Source organism: Eschrichtius robustus, chromosome 5, assembly GCF_028021215.1.
Source record: "Eschrichtius robustus isolate mEscRob2 chromosome 5, mEscRob2.pri, whole genome shotgun sequence".
Taxonomy (NCBI): Eukaryota; Metazoa; Chordata; class Mammalia; order Artiodactyla; family Eschrichtiidae; genus Eschrichtius; species Eschrichtius robustus.
In genome coordinates this window covers 2,509,857-2,528,774 of record NC_090828.1, presented here as the reverse complement: position 1 = coordinate 2,528,774, position 18,918 = coordinate 2,509,857, and the positions used below count along the sequence as shown (strand labels likewise).

The 18,918-nt window shown below is 41.1% G+C and overlaps 1 long non-coding RNA gene across 1 annotated transcript; it reads right to left on the bottom strand.

Annotated features, from left to right (window-relative positions):
* Positions 1-1,538: 1,538 nt before the first annotated feature.
* Positions 1,539-13,609, bottom strand: LOC137764665 (uncharacterized). The gene is made up of 4 exons (XR_011074040.1): positions 13,399-13,609; positions 3,640-3,856; positions 2,871-2,944; positions 1,539-2,111 (listed from the first exon to the last, which is right to left on the bottom strand). It is a non-coding gene; the product is annotated as an uncharacterized lncRNA (long non-coding RNA).
* Between the last annotated feature and the right edge of the window lie 5,309 nt (positions 13,610-18,918).

Here is an 18,918-nt window from a genome sequence, read left to right as displayed (position 1 = left end):
TTCAACCTCACCGGTAGTCAAGAAATACAAATTAAATTAAGATAATGATGAGCTTTATGTTCACCCATTAAATTACAAAAAAATGAAGAGATGGTAGTATTTAACGCTGGTGAAGCTTTTATGAGACAGAAACTCTTTCACTGCTGGTGAGAGTTTTACTTTTCAAGGAAGCAACCTAACAACACAATAACAAGGACTTATTCCTTGAGCACCTGCTATGCATTGAGCTAAGTACTGAGCTAAGCATATTACAAGCATGAGACACACCTATCAAGAACAAAAATTGCTTTATTTTGGTGACTTTTATAAACACAACAATAGGAGGATAGTTAATTAAATTATGATACATTTTGCTTCCAAAGAATTTTCTTGATAGGAGGAAAACTCCTGAATACAGAATTTTAAAGCAAAACAAGTGAGCTCAACGATGAGAAAATATGCATAGAACATCATCTGAACAGAAATATACATGTACGTCAAAGAGCAATTCCTTTTGGTCAGATTGAGGGTGATTGCTTTATGTCTCTTTGTACTTTTTATGTGCTTTCCAAAATTTCTACAATATGATATTATTACTTTAATCAATCTAAAAACATTAAGAGATGGAAAGCTGGGCTTTAAGCAGTAAATATTTTACAGATAAGTAACTTTTTTTAACTTGCTGATGCCAGTCTCTTGAACTGAGATGGCTAAATACCCTCTTGTCCTGCTTCTACCTGCTGTCAGGAACCTGTCTCCACATTGGTCTGGACCAGAGAGTTTCCTGACACTCCTCCTTTGCTGATACATCTATTGATAAACAACCTTCTATTGCCTTGGGCAGCTCTGCCTGTTAGGAAGTTCTTTAAATTGAACTTTAGAAAGCTATTTGGTGATATTAGATATTGATTTTATTGTAAAACTGCCTTTGAGGGCTCCCTGGGTCTGGATAGCAACAGGTGCTGTGCTCGTTCAAATCTGAAATGCACTGCCAGTATTCTGTTAGATGCTGACCAATGCCATTTTGGCTCCCAGGGGATATTTGACAATGTTTGGAAACATCGTTGTTTGTCAAAACTAGGGTGAGAGAGTATGCTACTGGCCTCTAGTGGGTGGAGGCCAGGGATGATGCCAAACTTCTTCCAGTGCGTAGGACGGACAGACACACACAAAACTACCTGGCTCCAAATGTTAATGGTGCCAAAGTTGACAGGCCCTGTATTTAAAAGTTCTTTTTTTCCTACTGTATAACACAGGGAACTATACTCAGTATCTTGTAATAATCTATAATGGAAAATAATCTGAAAAAGAATATATATATATATATATATATATATATATATATATATATAAATGAAGCACTTTGTTGTACACTTGAAACTAACACAACTTTGTAAATTAACTGTATTTCAATAAAAAAGATCTTGATTCCAAAACTCATAGACTTTTTAAATTGTTTTCATTTTTTTGTACACAAAAAGTACTATCAATGCTTTATGCCAACACATCACACTTAAATTGATTTTTTGCAAATCATTCTTAAGCTCCAAAATGTCCCTTATTAATAAGAAAAAATAGCATTGAATAACTTATTAAACTACTACTGAGTCTTTGATAAGAAAGATTATAGGTTTTAAGGACAACAGGAATGAAATGGCACGCCTGGGAAGTCATTTTGGATACTCAACAGACCTTCCCCAAAATAATGGTCATCAGACTCTGGAGTGAAGGCTCTAGGAGCCCAACGCCAACCCTGAGATCCGTCGCTTCATCCCTCACTCTCACTGCTCGGCCTACCCCGCAAAGGATCACCAGGATGCATCCAAAGCAGCTCATGCAGAAGATTCTTCTGCAAGGGGCAAAGTGAAGACAGATGTTCTGTCTTTGTTCAAAACAGTAACACATGAGAATCGGCCTAATTTACGTCATTTTGCATTTCCATTAGCAACACCCTCTGCATGAAAGCATAAGTGGGTTGGGGACATCTTAGGGTGGCTCCTTGGCTCTGTTCCAGGGGTCAGGGCGATGACCTGGCCACATGAAGAGCCTCTGAGAATCTGGACTCTTGGGGCTAGTCAATAACCAGCTGTGCGACTTTAAGCCACTGCATCTCTCTGTCTCGATTTCTTTATCTGTAAGACAAAGAAGTCATATCAGAGGATCCTCTTGTCTCTTTATGCCTCTAAAATGTTAGGATTTTAAAGCATTGTCTCAAAAAGACAAGGCAAGCGTCAGAAATTTAGCAGTGAAGTACACTTTATAAATTATTCTTTCACCACTGTTTCCTCTTCAACTTTGGAAATGGACTCAATTTTCTTTCCACAGTGTTTCTTGAACAAAAGCAGCCTGACTCATGAGTTAATTCAAATTTATTTGGGATGATTTTAGAAGGAAAACAAGTTCAAAGGCTCGTTTGATAGGAAATGAAGCCAGAAGTTAGTTGCATATGGATGTTGAAAATAAATTTATAAGCTAAAAGGTATGACAATTTTTCCTCCTGCCCAGTGTTTCTTTAAAAAAAAAAAAAAAGATACTTTAAAATAAAAGAGTTTGAGATCTTCACATTTGGTTGCTGCATTTTCATTTAATTAATAACTGTCTTTGACCATTTTTCATCTGGTAAAGCAACCTAACTAGGAAATAATCAGGAAAGCATTAGTGAACATATTGCCAATAAATTAGAACATGGTGACTGAAGACATTTGAGTTTGGTTGGTCCTTGATCTTTTCATGGACCATTAGGAATAATTTCCACAGGATTCTTGCAGGTAGAGGAAAAAGCTGGAAATGCTAAAAAATTAAGTCCAACCAAGAAGGCAGAGCAGGGAATTGGTTATGCTTTGACTGAACTAGAGCTGCCTTCCCCCAGCTAGAATCAAGGTCAAACTCACCATGACCTGGAGATCTGAGTAGCCGGCTTTCCTGTCTTCTGAGGTCCTTCCCAACATGAACAATGGCTCTAATGCTGTGGAGTGAAGTCCGTGGACCAGTGTTTAGGCTCTCTGGGGCTGCTTCAGGACAGTGCCAGAGGCAGAATTCTAAGATAGCCCCCAATCCCACCCTGATGTAGACACCCTGTGTAATATGTGAATATAAAGGATTTCACTCCCCTGATCAGGTTGTTAAAGGCACTGGAGAGATTACTGTGTGGACCTAACCTAAGCACACGACCCTTGAAGTTTCTAGACATCAGAGACAGGAAGTCAGAGCATCAAAGCATGAGTGAGATCCCGCATGTGCTGGAAGGAACCACGTGGCACAGGATGTGGGCTGCCTCCATGAGGGGAGAGCTGCTCCTGGCCTACCACCAGCAAGAAAGCAGGGGTCTCGACCCTATAGCCATGAGGAGCTGAATTCTGCCAACAACCTGAACGAACTCAGAAGTGGATTCTTCCCTAGTCGAGCCTCCAGATGAGAACACAGCCCAGCTGATGCCTGGATTCCAGCCTTTGAGACCCTGTGAAGAGAACCCCGCCATGCTGTGCCTGGACCTCTCATCTGCAGAACTGTGAGCTAGTAAACGGGAATGTTCTAACCTGATAGATTTGCAGTAATTTTCTATGCAGCAATAAAAACTAAAATGGCAGCCACACACCCAGGCTGAATGAATACAAGTGGTGGCATTAGAGATGGAGGGAGATGCCATCTCCACATACAAACCTCATCCCCTTACAGGCATCTCAGTATCTTTAGGGTCAGCAGCATCTCACGGCTGTATTCCATCCTCTCCAGCGTGGTTTGAATCCGCTCTGCCTTGTAAAGTGGGCGACAGCCCTGAATTAGAGATTGGAGGACATGGATTCTGTTGTTTTCTGCTTTGCAATTGCTTGATGGCATTTGACCAAGTCATTTTCCTCTGGGACCGTAGTTCAATGATCTGTGTAAAAGCAATTGAATTAGAGGCTACCTAACCTCTAAGAGGCTCATAGGATCTGTTGTGGCTTTGTGATTGCTCACATCCCCCCTCCCCAGGTGGCTGATAAGTCTGTGCCTGAGCACCTGGAGCAAAGGTATTGGCAGCTCCCTCCACACGTGCTGGCCAGGTATTGAGCATAAGCCAGTTGTTGGTTGTCCTAGATATTATGAAATCCTCTAAATAGCATTTTGAGGACGTGCTTAAGTTATGCTAGGTGAAAAGAGCAGGATCTAAAATAGCATGTACTGAAGAATCAGCTAAAATCATTTAACCTGGGTCTGTTCATCCTTTCAGCTATTCCTCAGGAAGTGCTCATTCTGCAGTGGAGAAAGGAGCAGGAGCTGTGTGACCTGCCCCCTGCCCGCCCCCTCCAGCTGCGTTTTGCATAGGAATCCCTCCTGGCCAAGCAGAAGTGGATCAGATACGACCAGAGTCACCAAACGCTTCCATTATTGCTAGACATATGGGAGGTTTCCTTTTTGTTATTGTTGCTTTTTTTCAATCTTTTTATTGTGGTAAAATACACAGAACATAACATTTACCGTCTTAATCATTTTAAGTGTAGAGTTCAGTGATATTAGGTACACTCTTATGGCTGTACGACCATCACCACCATCCATCTCCAGAACTCTCTTCACCTTAGAAAACTGAAACTCCGTCCCCATTAAACAACAGCTCCCCTTTTCCCTCCCCCAGCCCCTGGCAACCACCATTCTACCTTCTGTTTCTATAAATTTGATTACTCTAAGGACCTCATGTAAATATTTAAAACAATACAGTATTTGTCTTTTTGTGACTGGCTTATTTCACTTAGCATCATGTCCTCAAGGTTCATCCAAGGTGCAGCATGTGTCAGAATTTCCTTCCTTTTTAAGACTGAATAATATTGCACTGTATGGATGGAACACATTTTGCTTATCAGCTTGGGCTGCTTCCATGTTTTACCTACTGTGAATAACGTTGCTATAAACATGGGTGTGCTCCTTTTTGTTTGTTTGCTTGTTTGTTTTGAAGATTTTTTTGATGTGGACCATTTTTAAAGTCCTTATTGAATTTGCTGCAATATTGCTTCTGTTTTCATATTTTGTTTTTTGGCCATGAGGCATGTGGGATCTTAGCTCCCCGACCAGGAATCGAACCCACACCTCCTGCATTGGAAGGCAAAGTCTTAACCACTGGACCGCCAGGGAAGTCCCCCTCCTTTTCGTTTTAATTAAACATTTTTTATAAAGTGCACAATTCTTCTGTATACAATTCAAAAATTGTTTTCAAAGTGAAATTATCCATGCGACATCCCCCAGACAAGGACACAGGACACACCAGCACCCAAGAAACCCCCTTGTGCACCTCCCACTCATTTCCTCCATCTCCCTCCCCAAAGGTAACTGCCGTCCTGACTTCTAAGGCCACTCCTAGTTACACCCATGTTTGATATTATATGAATGGAATCATATGATCCCTACTCCTCATGCCTGGCTTCTTTGCCCAACACTGTGAGCTCTGTGAATGTTGTTGCAGGAAACAGTGGTTCAGTCACTCCTCTTGCTGTGTAGTAGGTATTCCACTGTATAAAAATATCTCCACTTATTGACTGATTCTGTGCTGTGATGGAGCTTTGGTTTGCTTCCAGTTTGGGGCTATTCTGAATAAATCTGCTACACATATTTTTATACACATGCTTTGTGGCTACATGCACTCATTTCTGTGGGGTGTATACTGAGGAGTGGGATTGCTAGGTAGAGAAAAGTCAGCTTTTGTAGATACTGCCGAATAGTATTTCAAAAGCGTTGTTCCATATATACTCCTTCCAATCTTTCCCCATCCTCACCAACACTTGGTCTTATCCTTCTTTTAGATTTAGGTATTGTGATGACTATTTTGTGTTATCTTATTGTGATATAAATGTCCATTTCCCTGATAATTGAAGGGAATGATCACATTCTCTTATGGTCACTGGACTCTAGGCTAACCTCTTTTGTTGTGGGTCTCTTCAAGTCTCTTGCCCACTTAAAAAATTGGGTTGTCTTTTTCTTATTGATTTATAGGAGCTTAAAAAAATGTTTCCTGGATATAAGACCTTCATCAATTATTTGTGTTTAAAATATTTTCCCCCATATTGTGCGGTTTGGCTTTTATTCTTTTTTTTTTTTTTTAAGAGGTTCTTTTCTTTTTTTTTTTTAATTAATTGATTAATTTATTTATGGCTGTGTTGGGTCCTCGCCCCTGCGCGTGGGCTCTCTCCAGCTGCGGCAAGCGGGGGCCACTCTTCATCGCAGTGCGCGGGCCTCTCACTATCGCGACCTCTCCCGCCGCAGAGCACAGGCTCCAGACACGCAGGCTCAGTAGTTGTGGCTCACGGGCCCAGTTGCTCCGCGGCATGTGGGATCCTCCCAGACCAGGGCTTGAACCCGCGTCCCCTGCATCGGCAGGCAGACTCTCAACCACTGCGCCACCAGGGAAGCCCTTGGCTTTTATTCTTAATTATTTTTTTTTTTTTTGGATGAGCAAAAGTTCTCAATTTTAACATAGTTCAATCAATCAGGCTTTCCTTTTAAGGTTAGTACACTCCGTGCTGCGTAAGCAATATTTGTCTACCACAAATGTATGAACACATTCCGTTTTGACATTGTCTAAAGGATTTTCTGATTCCACTTTTTTTTTTTTTAAATAAATTTATTTATTTTATTTTTGGCTGTGTTGTGTCCTGTTTGCTGCCAGCGGGCTTTCTCTAGTTGCAGAGAGCGGGCTTCTCACTGCGGTGGCCTCTCTTGCTGCAGAGCACAGGCCCCAGGGGCGCGGGCCTCAGCAGCTGTGGCACACGGGCCCAGTCGCTCCGCGGCATGTGGGATCCTCCCAGACCAGGGCTCGAACCTGTGTCCCCCGCGTTGGCAGGCAGACTCTTAACCACTGCGCCAACAGGGATGATTTCACATTTTGATCTACAGTCTACCCAGAATTCATGTGTTTGTATGGTGTGAGGTACAGGTCCAGATTAATTTTTCTCTATGTGAATACCTAATTGACTAGTACTATTTATTTAAAAGAGAAGCCTTTTGCCATTGTTATGTGGAGTGACCTTTGTTATAAATCAAGTGTCTGTGTGTCAGTCTCTTCTTGGACTCTCTGTTATGTTCCACTGGTCTTTTTTTCTCCATCCTTGTGCCAATACAACTGTGTTAACCACTATAGCTTTATTATATCTGGTAGTGTTAAGTCCTCCAATTTTATTCTTCAGTATTGTCTTGGCTATTCATGGCCCTTTGCATATCCATATCCATATATCCATACATTAAAAAATCATCCTGTTAAGTTTCTCACCAAAATCATTTTGGTGTTTTGACTAAGATTACATTGAATGTATAGATCAAAGAACTGGCATCTTCACCATGTTGAGACTTTTAATCCAGGAACATGGTATTGATATATCTCTCCACCTGTTTAGGTTTTCTTTAACTACTTTCAGTAATACAGAGTTCTTTCCAGGTATTGTAGGATATTAAGTGCTGTTGTAAATAGTATCATCTTTATTTCAAATTCTAATTGCTTATAAACAATGAGAAATAAAATTGTTTTGTTTATTAAGAGATTGACTGCACTTAGTGATTTTGTTAAATTTGTCTATTGATTCTGATTGTTTAGAGTTTGTAGAATATTTTTTCCCTAAATACACATCAGTCATCTGCAAATAGTGACAGTTTAATTTCTCTATTTCCAATCATTATACCTATTATTTCTTGTTTTATTCTCAGTGAGAACATATTCTTGCATATTTAATGGGCTAAGATTTGGACCCATAGAAAAAAGTTGAATGAAAGTGGTGATAGCAAACATCTTTATCTTTTTCCCATGTTTTCAATATTGCAAAGGTTTCAATATTTCGCTAACTCTGGATATAATATTTGCTATAGCTTTTTTGTAGATGTTGTCTATTAGATTAATAAAGGTCCCTTCTATCAGTAGTTTGCTAGTAAAATTTTTTGTAATAAAATATTTTTTGACATTAATAAAATATTTTGTAATAAAATTTTTTATTATGAATTGGTATTGAATTTACTAGTTCTTTTAAAGTATTTATGAGATGATTTTAGAATTTTTCTCCTTTAATGTATGTGGTGAATTCTTGCAAGGAAGACAACTTGGTCATGATGTACTATACTTCCCATATATTGCTGGATTCTATTTGCTAATATTTTAATTTAGAAATTTGATCAGATTAAAGTTTTTCATTTTTCTTTTTTTAAAAAATAAAAATGCTGCATAAGTGGTGGGTATTTTGATCAGGAGGCATGTGATTTTTAGTATTCTTCTACCTGTGATGTTAGCAACCATTAGTTCTATAATCATGGTCTAGATCCATTATTTCAATGGATTTTAAAATTGTGATATTCTGATTCTATTATTTATTCTTCAATTATCAGTGTAATATATATGAAGAAAACTTCCTTTTATCAACTTTTCTTACCCTGAGGTATAGCTCATATAGGAAAGACAGGCTAAGTACTTTACTGTTTTCTTTTATTTGTTAATTTTCTATGTAATGAGTTGGCTCCTAGTATCCTTCAGGGCTGACCAATAGACTTCTTTAGTTGTATAATTATGAATTCCTTGATATAAACATATTAATATGTTTCAACCTATTTCAGTTTTTATTCTTACTCAGGCTCCACTTGTCTCATCTGTGACCAATAGGAGCCTTTTCAAGTTGAGTCCTAGACTTTTGAAAGATCCTAATATTATTTGATACCTTTCTCGCTTTTGGTATGACAAAATGCACCAGGATCATCCTGTATTTCCCTGCCCTAGACCTGGACTCAGCCATTTCTCCAAGGAGTTTTAGCTTCTTTTAAAGGGAGATGGTGCGTAGAGACAAACATCTGGGCTCTAGGTGTGCTCACTGCTACTGGGTTTTTCCTCACTACTAGGCCTTTCCAGTGGACAGAGCTGGGAAATAGTAAATTTTTAAAAAGACAAAATACATCTTGAGTTAAAAAATTTTCCTTCCAAGTCAAATTTAGGACTATTACAGTTTACTAAACTTAATTGATCCATATGTATCTCCTTTCTCCAAAGTGAAAAATCCTGGTTCTCCATGACAACAAAATAATTACTAAGTTGTCTTATAATACACACTCATCCACCTCAGGATAACAATAACAACATTACTTAGAAGCAATATGATTACTGAAAATAGTTTAATTTGTGTGTGTGTGTGTGTGTGTGTGTGTGTGTGTGTCCCTGAGGTATACACCACTAGGGATGGAGAGTCAAATCACTATGTTTAGAAGTCACATTCGATAGTTGCTTGATGCTTTATCACCAACATGATACACAGTCAGTTTCATTTGCTTCATTTTGCTTTAGATTTTTAAGGGTTACTTTTTAGTTGATTATTTTGTGTGTTATAATTATTTACATGGATCCAAGTCAGTCCTATAAGACAATGACATATTCAGAGAAGTCCAGCCTCTCTCTCTGTCCTCACCATCTTATCCCCTCCATCCTCCTATAGGTAATTTTGTAAAAATTTATGTTTTATCCTTCTGTTTAAAATATAAGCAAACACTTGTATATTTTCATATTCTCCCATTTTTCAATGCATAGTAACATACCATACAGTTATCCATCTTGGGTTTTTCATTTAACTATATGTCCTAAATGTCAAACCATAGCCGTATATGGAAATATTTTTCATTTCTTTTTGTAGTTGTATAATACCCCATTGTATAGATACACCATAGTATATTCAATTAGCCCCCTTTTGATAGGCCTTTGGGTTGTTCCCAGTCTTTTGCAGTTATAACAAGTGTCATAATGATTAGTATTATGCATACATGTTTGTGTATTTTTCCCAGTGTATCTTTTGGGTATGTTTCTGGAGGTGAAATTGCTGGCTCAAAGGGTAAATGAATATGCAATTTCACTAGGTATTTTGAAATGCCACCCACAGGAGAATGTGCATTTTTCATTCTCATCTGCAATGTATGAGGACGACTGTTTCCCCACAGCCTTGTCAAAAATATATCCTTGAACTTTGGAAAACTCAATATATTTTCAAATTCAATAGTTTGATCATTATGCTTTGAAAAAATCTGGAACATTTGTTCTAATGTGCCTATAACCTTCTAACATACAAATAATTTACAACTTGAATAAGCACCAAATCATAGAAATTAACAAGCTAATTAAAAGGAAATGGGCTTAAAGCACATAAGTTTATAAAAACAACTCAAAGAATGAAATGCAATCCCCATTTCTACTGATGGCAGCCTCATTCCTCACAGCATGCTGCCCATTTTGTGACTGTCCTTGTTTGGTTTACTAAATCCTCCTACCTTACTTTTGACTCTTTACAGCTTCCCCTTACAGCTGGTTACAATCATCACCTGGGAGTTTAATCCTTTCCTTAGCAGGGCCCATAATCACCCCTTTATTTGGGAATCGGGACTTGTACCTTCTGATCTTTTCACTCGTCTCTGCACTCCAGGTTTCCTCCTGTCCTACTGCGTAGAGCCCGCACTTCCTTAGATACCTTGCCCTCTGCCACCACCTTCTTCATGTACCATTTCGCCCTGGACAGTATGAGGGGCCCTGGAGACATCCAAATCTTGAGGACCCAGAGTCAAGGACTTAAGTCGGAGCCGGGGTCTGCTTTACCTGTCTGTGGATCTGCCAGTGCAGACTTTAATTTTTACCTTAGCCTTATTTTAACCATCTGTCATTTCTACTTTCAACATTTTCACTTAAAACTCTATTTACTATGTTTTCCCTTTATACTTATTTCCAGTATACATTTTTTTAGGATTGTAAAATGAATTCATGTTCATTGTAAATTATTTGGAAAATGAATGAAGGGATAGAACGACAGAAAAAAAGAGATATGAATACAATGGCCAGATGCAAACAGTATTAACATCTTGGCATGTTTACTTCTGAGTATTTTCTATGCTTTTAAACATAATTGAGGACTTCCCTGGTGGTGTAGTGGTTAAGAATCCGCCTGTCAATGCAGGGGACACGGGTTCGATCCCTGGTCCAGGAAGATCCCACATGCCATGGAGCAACTAAGCCTGTGCGCCATAACTACTGAGCCTGCACTCTAGAGCCAGCGAGCTACAACTACTGAGCCCACGTGCCACAACTACTGAAGCCCGCGCGCCTAGAGCCCGTGCTCTGCAACAAGGGAAGCCCGCGCACCACAACAAAGAGCAGCCCGCCCTCGCTGCAACTAGAGAAAGCCTGCGCGCAACAATGAAGACCAAACGCAGCCAAAAAATAAATAATTAAATAAATAAATTTATTTAAAAAAAAAACATAATTGAGATCATAGTGCATATGCACATTTTTATTCTGCTTTTTTGGTCTATTTATTGCTTTTTCAAACACATGGTTTCATTTGTCAATGGCACTATTCTCTTTCATAATGTCTTAATTTATCTTTTATTCCTTATGATTTCCTTCCTCTTATACTTTTTAATTAAAAATATTTTGTCCCCTTCCTAGCTGTTTTAGTTAAACATGTAGATGATTTATGTTTACTATTTTTCTTCAAAATGAAATTTCAGATATTGATTTTTTTCTTACCCCCAAGATAACAGATTTTTATTAAAGTCAGAACCTACTGTGGGACAAACCCATGATCATCCTACTCACAAAGAAACAACTGTTAGTGGCTTTCAGATTGTTTTTATGTTTATGTACACTTCCCCCCAAAAGTTTCATAACTTCTGATTTCATCTAACATTTTATGAACATTTTCTATGTCAATATATGCGTTGTTTCAACATAATTTTAATGGCCACACAGTGCCTTATTGAGTAGATGTACTATAGTTTATATAATCACGTTCACATTTTTAGGTGGCTAAGTCTTTCCTATTCTAACAGTTCCTACTTAGCAACACTGTTTTGTAATGAATGTTTTTTAATATTGTTTTTGGACATAGTTTACATTTGGAGAGGAGGAGCATTAAATTTCTAGAAGTAAAATTCATGAATAAGAGGGCCTACCTATTTTTGGAGCTTCTATTGCCTGTGTTATTGCCAATTTCCAGTTCAGATAAATTTCCACTTCTTCCTAGACTTCAGTATAGTATTCCTCTGTCTTCTCACATTTCCATCAACATGGGACATAGATATCTAATAGACCTTTTCTTTTCGATAGGAAATGATGGCATTTTTCTTTTGTTACTAGTGAGATTAAACTTCCCCCTAATTTATGTAGCATTTATATTCACATTCTTAGCCCACTTATATATTCCATTGTTTCTTTTTAAATGCTCTCTCTATATCAAGACCATTAACAATTTGTCTGGTGTATTGTCCATTTTGTATCTTCCTTTTCATTTTATTGTTGATATAAAGAAGTTTTAGATGCTTGTGTAGACCGATTCATTTACTTTTCTCTTTATAGTTTTTGCTTTGGGGTAACGCTTAAAATTCCCCATGCCATTTTATGGTTATGTAAATATTCAACTATCATGTCTTTTTGGACTTTCATAATTTTGTTTTTCTTTAATGTTTAATATTTTAATCACAATTGAAATTATTTTAGTTTAAGACAAAACAATGTTTAACTTTATGAATTTATAAATGTTAGTTACCATGTTTCCCCCATTGATTTGAAATGCCATCATTATTGTGTACTTAGTGTATATTTACAAATATATATGATATAAAACCCCCTGAAGATTATGGAACCAACTTGGGTCAGAGGGCTAATAAGTGGCTGTGAGGTTTTCACATACAAATATCTCTGAGACTCAGGATGCAGATTCCAACTGGTCTGTCATCTCCCCTGGGGATGTGCAGAGCTGCTCTCTGAGTGTCCCAGCACACCTAAGCTGGTTCTTCCTGATTCTCAGGGTGTGTCAGTGGTCCCTGGACTTATCCTGGCTTCAGCCTCTTCATCTCCAAACCATTATCAACTCTCTCCCTTTATCTTCTTCCCAGGTTCTGATTTCAAGGTTCCAGAGAGTCAGAGAGTTTTTCTTCCCCCACAGTGTAACCACCCCAGTGCACAAAGCTACTTAATTAGGTTGGGCTTCCCTAACAGCAGACGCTGAGATAAGGACTTGAACACAAGTAATTTATCTTGGAGGGGCTTCTAGGAAGCACTGGCAAGTGAATACAGAGTGGAACACGGGAGGAAGTTGATAGGAGGAGCGTCAATGACTGGGGGGGACGGCTGGGCCCCATCCCCCTGGGGGCCTCTGGTCCACTGTGGATCGCGTCTGAGTCGGCCCACCTGAGGGGTGCGAGAGCTGGGGTATGTATCCACCACTTTATGTCCGTCACTGGTGGAGAGCTGATCCTAGGGGCCCTTAACTCCCTGGCATTCTGGCCTGCTCCTGCTGCAGAAGAAGGCTTGAGACAGAGCTGCAGGTATCATCAGTTTTACGCTGGGGTGGGGGGAACAAGGGAAGAACAGCAACTGTGACTGCTCAAGTCCATCCCCCGAAAGTGCCCCCAGCTGACGGTAGGCCAGGTGCTACTGAAAATACTTACACGGTGGGAGAATTCAGGGTGAACTGCATCACGGCGCGTCAGCTCTGGTGAGTAAATCCTTCTCTGCGTTGAGCCCAAATAGCTCTCCTTCAAACTTCCACATTTTGTTCTAGTTCTGCCTCCTGGAAAAAAAAAAAAGGATCAAAACATATTTTCCAGAGGAGTTTGAACAATGACCCAGAAACACCAGAGTCTTCCCTCTTGCACACACTAGGGTACAGCCCTAAGTTGCATAACTAGGAGTCTGCCCCATCCTCCTTATTTATCTATTGTTGTCATTTCTTAGAACAGCCAGCAGGATGCTCATGTGGGTGCAGCTGAGGGGAAGGCAACTCCATGTGTGTGTCAGTGGGGAGGGATGGAATAAAGTCCACTTAGCCATCAGGCACCTTGGTTAGGTCAGCTGCTCCAGGGAGTTGGGGAAAAATGTACCATTGAATGACTAATTCATAAGTCATGGAATGTTTATGCTCATTTTCAGATTTTTTTAAACTCACAAATGCTTCTTTCCCACAAGCAAACAATTGCCATTTTTGTCCTAAAAGACGGTAGATTGGCCAATTCTATCATCATCTTAATCTCCTACCGCATACTAATGGAATACATGCATTTCATTTGGCTTAGAAGAAGATGGATTCCCCAGACAAAATCTGATTTTAGTCTATTTCATTTCTTGCTCCATAAGTAAATCCCAGATGACATGAAAGGAGGCCAGTGCTTGCGGCCACCGCATAACGACAAGTCCACAAGCCAGAGACACTGGGGAAGGAATTTATACTTTGCATTCACTGGCTTTTCTTCAAGTATTTGGGTGGGGCACTTGCATCTCATATTTTAATGACAGGGAGAGTGATAAATGAGATCATAAACTAAACTCTATTGTCATCGCTTTACAATTGTTAACTGGGATTAATTACAAAGGATATGGGCTAGAAGCACCCCACAGGTTCATAAGTTGAAGGTCATTTTGTAAGATGTTCGAGGGTGCCAGGAAGACTCTTGTTTCTATCACTTCAGTTGGCTCATACTCCCAGGTCAGCTGGGAGAACTGAGTCTGTGGGATTAGGAATTAATTTCTGACCTAGAAGTCAGAGGCTGGGCTGTGCAAATCTGCAAAGGGAAGTTCTCATTTACAAAGGCAATTCTACCCTCGTTGGTAGTGTGTACCCAAACCCCAGCCCCCAAAGCATGTGTTCCCAAGGGTCACCTCCTCCCTGAGCCCCTGACTTACCCTCACCCCAGAGCTGGGCACTGCTCTCCTGGATGGACCTCCAAGCCTGCGGGCTGAGCAGGGAGCTCCACCTCTGGAAGAGCCCCAGAGGTGCCCAAGAACTTTGGGACCCATTGCTGAGATTGGCTTCTGGCTCCAGCCCGGTCTTTCTTGGGCTCCTGAGACAGCAGAGACTCAGAGGAGGCTCTCCATCATGGGAAGATGCAGGTCCTGGCAAAGAGCAAAGGTTTAGTGCTTGTGTTGTGGTCCAGGCCATCCCTGCTTCTCTTCAATTATTGAAGATTGAGGTAGGAGGCCTGGTCCATCCTCAGCAATGTAGCAAGATGGCGGCAGGGGTGCTGCAGGGCCAAGGCGTCTTGGGACACACTGAACAACTTCAGAAGCTGCTCTTTTAGCTCATGACCAGTTTTTAACCATGGCTTTGGTGTTGGGGAGACAGAGGTCAAGATGAACATTTAAGATTTTAGGAGGCCGACGGGGAAAGGTGCTCTACATTCACGGTACTAGGCTGACTCAGAAATCTTTTGAATAGATATCCAGAGAGCACAGAACATCAATGACCTAGAAATACATTCAGGAACAAGTAGATGTTTATAAATATAATCAATAATCTGTAGGGTATGTGAATATATGTTTCTGCAAATTTGGTTGACATTTCATCAGGCAAAGGATGGGTTTAAAATGGAGGTGATCAGTGGCATTTGCTGCAGTGCCCTCACGGGTGTGGGCACCGGGAAAGTGTGTGAAAGAGAAAAAAGACTTGAGTATTGGGGGCCCTTAGTTCTCTCTGGGGCTAGGCCATTACATCATCTCTTGTCAAACACGGTCCTTAGAGCCATCCCTGATTTCCTCTTTGGCCCATTAAGTCAATATGATTCTTACCTGCCTGGACGGTCCCTGGGGGTTAAAGGACACTTGAGTCCCTGGGCAGGACAGCAGCACGTGGATTCCCTGGTGGGGCTTTTCCCAAAACTTTCCACATGGTGGGTTCTGCCAAGCTCATTTCCTTTCAGAGAACTGAGACTTTTCCTTGGTGTCGTCAGACTCATTCATTATCTATTTTTATATTAAAAGAACAGAAATTTCATTAATAACTAATAAAAACTGGGGGAAAACGTCCATTGCCACATAATATTGGGGACAGATGTTTAATTTCAAAGCATGCATAAATGTACTCCGTTTTCCAACAAAGCGGAAGCCAGACGCTCTTCACAGCCCTTACCAATTAGCAGTGTTCCCTCCTCACCCCCCTACGCCCACCGCCTGACACACACTGATGGCTGGACTTGCTGTCACAGAGCCTGAGATTTAAAGGAGATCGTCAGCCTGGGCTAACCTCAAATCCCACCTTGACGCTGGCCGCCAAGGGTGGGCAGTTTCTGAGGTTCCTTGTCCCTCCTTCTCCTCTGCTCTGGCTGCCCTTTCTCCCAGCCATGGTTCCATGGTTCCTGATGAAGACTTTCCATTGTGTTCCAGCCAACTTCCAGGGCTTCTGCAAGGTGACACGGTGTGGGAGGAGACCCAGAGATCAGATTCAAACCTGGGCTCCACCCTTCACTGCTTTATGAATCCAGACAAGCCATCTTACTTGTATCTGAGCCTTGGTTCTTCCCCTGAGCAACAGGAACACACATTGTAAAAGGGGACGTGTAGTTATATGTCTCATATGTGAGGAATAAATTAAATAATGTGGACAAAATTCTCTGTACTGCTTGACACATAGTTAAGGCTCAATAAATGGGAATGATGACACCATCATGGCCATGATGGTAGCAATCAAAGATCTCAGTGTAGGGACTGGCTGAGACTAGGCACTTAACCAAATTTAAGAAGATAAATTGGATGATGCTAAGTAACCACTTGTGTGAATAAGGATGCTTTAGAGTTACAAACTGCTTGCAAGTTCATTGTCAACTTTCGTCCTTACCTGTGCAGCAGGTAAGGCAGAAATGCGTGACTCATTTTACTACTGAGGAGGCTCAAGGTCATAGAGTAGCAGGTTGGGGGACAGGCTTGCTTGGGGTCATGTTCTCTCCTGGCACCTCCCTGTCCTTGTGCAGTGCCCCCTGCAGTGTCACCTCCCGCCTTTCTCCACACATGGCCCCTCCTGTCCTGCCTGCTTTCCTCCCCTGTCCCCTTTGGGGTCTCCTGGTGTCTATACCTGAGCAGTACAGAGTGATGATGCTCTGCTGAGACTGCTGTTTGGCGGGAGGTACAGGTGTCTTGGGCACACACTTCATGCATCTTGGACCCACACAACCTCACTGTTCCCACCTCAGGAAGGACCTCGTCATGGTGTCTTATCAGCTGCGATTGCACTGGCCTTGTGTCATTGGCCCAGAAGAGCTTCAGTCTGGGTGTTGGTCACAGAGTTAGGGGCTCATTATTGGAAAGATGTTAGCTATTATAACTGGGGGTGTAAACACAGAGGTGAAAATTAGGGCATCACAGGTGAGGGGTGTCACCATCTTTGTCTCCTCAGAAACAAGGTGAATGGGATTGTTTGTTGGCTGTTGGCAGCTCATCTTAGGCCTCAAGCTGGAGGGCTCGGGAGGGCCCATCTGCCCAGGCTTTTCCCTACTGTGCACACCTCGTGTTGTGGAGCGTCACCCAGCCTGAGGGCGTGGTCTTCATGGAGCAGGGATGGACCATCCTCTCTGGTCCAGCTGGTCTCACCTTTGCCTCCAGGTGAACCCAGAATGGCCACTGCACATCTCTTCTCATCCCACCCACACTCTGCCTGGCTTCCCAACACCTCAGTCGGCTGGCCCAGGGAAGCCCAGGGGATGCCATTTGTCGTGGTGTCCTGAGGGGTCTTGGAGCCTCCCACCCTGGTCCTCCCGCTCACCACTGGGGGAGGGAGTGTTTGCGGGGTCCGCTCTATATCGGGGGGGTCCCACCTGGCGGGAGAGACTAGGAAGGCGGCCCCAGGGTCCCTAACTCTAGGTTAGGTCACTTTTGACTGGTGTCCATGTGCACAGAAAATACATATGAGCAGAAAATACAAATGTGCAGTAGCATAAAAATTATGTGGGTAAGAAAAGAGAGAAACACACTTTGTAAAGGGTGTACTACAGGAAGTAAAACTCAATTGTAAACAACAAACTGTTTTCTAACTTCAAAAATCAAGAAAAATATTTCTTGTGTGAAACTGGAGATGAAAGAATAAGTGAGACAACAAAGGTGAAAAGAGCTGGCGAGAGATGGAAAGGAAGCTTGGCGTGAGGAGGGAGTACGGTTGTGAAGTCAAAGAGGTCATTTCAGAATGACAGTTCCATGAAGGGCAACACTAGCACTTAGAACATTCACTCGGTGACGTGGAGGACGAGCCTGAGAAACCACCAGAATGTGCTTGGAAAAGGCCGAGTGATTTAAAAAGAAGAAGGAAAGGGGAAGATCCCGGGGGTAGGAGGAGAAGAACAGGCCCAGCAGCTGAGGGGTCAGCGGCCCTGAAGAGGAGCTGGAATAAATGGCACAAAACAGTATTCAGACAAGTGGGAAGAAAAATAGCCTGAGAAAGGCTACTGCACAGCAGAAACGGGCTCCCCAGGACCTGCTATGTTCATAAAGGGAGAAATACCCTGACACATACTGATAAACACTTGAACTTCCAGGAAGAAGAAGGGATCCTATGAATACTTAGGTCAAAAAGCAATAGGACATTCTTTTACACGTAGCTGTCCAGTTTTCCCAGCACCACTTATTGAAGAGGCTGTCTTTTCTCTATTGTATATTCTTGACTTCTTTATCAAAAATAAGGTGATCATATGTGTGTGGGTTTATCTCTGGGCTTTCTATCCTGTTCCATTGATCTATATTTCTGTTTTTGTTCCAGTACCATACTGTCTTGATTACTGTAGCTTTGTAGTATAGTCTGAAGTCCAGGAGCCTGATTCCTCCAGCTCCGTTTTTCTTTCTCAAGATTGCTTTGGCTGTTTGGGGTCTTTTGTGTTTCCATACAAATTATGAACTTTTTTGTTCTAGTTCTGTGAAAAATGCCATTGGTAGCTTGATAGGGATTGCACTGAATCTGTAGATTGCTTTGGGTAGTGTAGTCATTTTCACAATGTTGATTCTTCCAATCCAAGAACATGGTATATCTATCTGTTTGTATCATTTTTAATTTCTTTCATCAGTGTCTTATAGTTTTCTGCATGCAGTTCTTTTGTCTCCTTAGGTAGGTTTATTCCTAGATATTTTATTCTTTTTGTTGCAATGGTAAATAAGAATGAAATTAGAACACTCCCTAACACCATACACAAAAATAAACTCAAAATGGATTAAAGACC